We start from the raw sequence: 2,324 nt of genomic DNA, 5'->3' as shown, positions 1-2,324 counted from the left end.
TGTATATGTATAGCTGATTCACTTTGTTATAAAGCAGAAACTAACACACCATTGTAACGCAATTATACTCCAATAAAGATGTTAAAAAATAATTTAAAAAAATAAAAGCAGAAACAGTATTTTTGACTAGGCAACTGTGTAGCTTGTAGATTTGCTGGGAGGCTGGCAAACGCTACTAGAAAATTACTTGGCCAGAGCATAGTTAACTTCATGAACAGGTCCCATGAGGACACCACTGCCCCTTGCACAGCGAACGCCACTCCACACTGGGCTAAGGGTGTCTCTGCTGGACGCCCCATTAATGTCTGATTGGTCACATGGGTGTACCTCAGCAGCCTGGGAGACTGGAACAAGTTGTTTCTGGCACTGGTAGCCACACCTTCAGCTGGTGATATGCTCTGTCTGACGCCTAGATTTATATGATGGGGAATTCTCCAAACATAAGAAGGGATAGAGAGGCTGGGTAGCCAAAAATATGCAACTATGCACCGCACTTCCCGGGGAGCCACATGTTTTGGAGAACGGTTTGATGCCTCCCTCTTTCACATGCCACACATCCAAATCATTAGCAAATCTTTTAGCTTCCCTTCAAAATATATCCAGAATCTGACCACCTCACTTCAGCTCCACCATTCCCAGCATAGATCAAGCCCTCTTATCTCTTGTCTGGATTATTGAATCAGCCTCCTGACTGGTCTGTTGGTTTCTACATTTGGTCCCTTACAGTCTGTTTTCAACATAGCAGTCAAAGAAGTTCTCTTTAAAAATATGTCAGGGGACTTCCCTGGTGGTCCAGTGGTTAAGACTCTGCACTCCCAATGCAGGGGCCCTGGGTTCAATCCCTGGTCAGGGAACTAGATCCACATGGCACAACTAAGACCTGGTGTGGCCAAATAAATAAACAAATATTTTAAAAAATTATGTCAGAAACCCCCAAAAATAAAATAAAATAAAAATATGTCAGCCCCTATCACACCTCTGCTCAAAGTCCCCCAGTACTTCCCATTTCCTTCAGCATGAGTGCCAGAGTTATCATGGTGACCTATAAGGCCCTTCCCATTGTTCCTTCTCTCCCCCATTTATCTGTCTGTTTGCATCCTCTATTACTGTCATAATGCCACCATGCTCAGAACTCAAGATCTTTGTACTTGTTTTTCCCTCTGCCAGGACCATTCGTCTCATAGACCTTTACAACTTGCTCCTTCACTTCCTTCCGCTTTCTGCTCAAATGTCACCTTATCAGAAAATGTTCTCTGACCACTATATAAAATTGTGACCCTCCAGCCCCTGGGACTCCACATCCTTTGAAATTCGTCTCCATAGCACATTGATCGCCACCTGACATTCTGTATATTTAATTGTTAGATTGTTTCCATCTCCCCCTGTAGAATATGAGCATGGGGAAGATGGGAACTTTGATTTGTAACTTCACCATCTAGTTGGCACACAATAACTATCTGATGAGTGAACAAATGATAATAGATCTTTAATAACTGTCACTTTACTGATCATGTGAATAAGGTATAGTCTGTACAATATGGTGTCTGCACAGAATGTAACACTGTTGCCAAAGTTATATTTTTTAGAATGGATCATATTATGCCACTCACATGTAGAAATTTTTTCTATTGCTTCTGACTGCTGATAGCCGTCCTTCTCAGTTTGGGGCATGAGGGGATGGAGAAGTCACAGGATAAAGCAGCACATCATTCTAGTCCAGAGGGTCAATTTTGCTTTTAGAATTGGGGGGAGAACATTTCCAACTTTATTCCTCTTAAAAGTATTGCCACCTAGGGCTTTCCTGGTGACGCAGTGGTTGAGAGTCCGCCTGCCGATGCAGGGGACACGGATTCGTGCCCGGGTCCGGGAAGATCCCACATGCCGCGGAGCAGCTGGGCCCATGAGCCATGGCCGCTGAGCCTGCGCGTCCGGAGCCTGTGCTCTGCAACGGGAGAGGCCACAAAAGTGAGAGGCCCGCGTACCACAAAAAAAAAATAAAGTATTGCAACATGCATGTATATATACAAACAAAATCAGCAGAATCATGTTTTCCCATTTAGTTCAGTTGGGTGAAAATCATGAAAACCCAAGAAGGAGAAATTTTTATATAAGCAGTGAGTGATTAGAAAATTTGATCCTTCTGTGCTGTTATGCAACCTGGTGTTAGTGCTGTAATTGAATCAGAATGCACAGGGTACTTAAGAACAAGATGAAAAAGGGTTTGTGGCATCTCATAATGAGCTCAGCTAAGTCCTTAATAGTAAGCAATACAGTCAGTTTAAAAAGCTTATAATGTACTCAGTTCCTTATTGAACCATGGGTTT

The 2,324-nt window shown here is 43.0% G+C and overlaps 1 non-coding gene across 1 annotated transcript; it reads left to right on the top strand.

Annotated features, from left to right (window-relative positions):
* The first annotated feature begins 781 nt into the window (after positions 1-781).
* On the top strand, positions 782-854 carry TRNAG-CCC (transfer RNA glycine (anticodon CCC)). The gene has a single exon. It is a non-coding gene; the product is annotated as a tRNA-Gly (tRNA).
* Positions 855-2,324: the final 1,470 nt, after the last annotated feature.

Source organism: Mesoplodon densirostris, chromosome 15, assembly GCF_025265405.1.
Source record: "Mesoplodon densirostris isolate mMesDen1 chromosome 15, mMesDen1 primary haplotype, whole genome shotgun sequence".
In the NCBI taxonomy this organism is placed as follows: Eukaryota; Metazoa; Chordata; class Mammalia; order Artiodactyla; family Ziphiidae; genus Mesoplodon; species Mesoplodon densirostris.
This window is presented reverse-complemented; position numbering and strand designations above follow the sequence as displayed.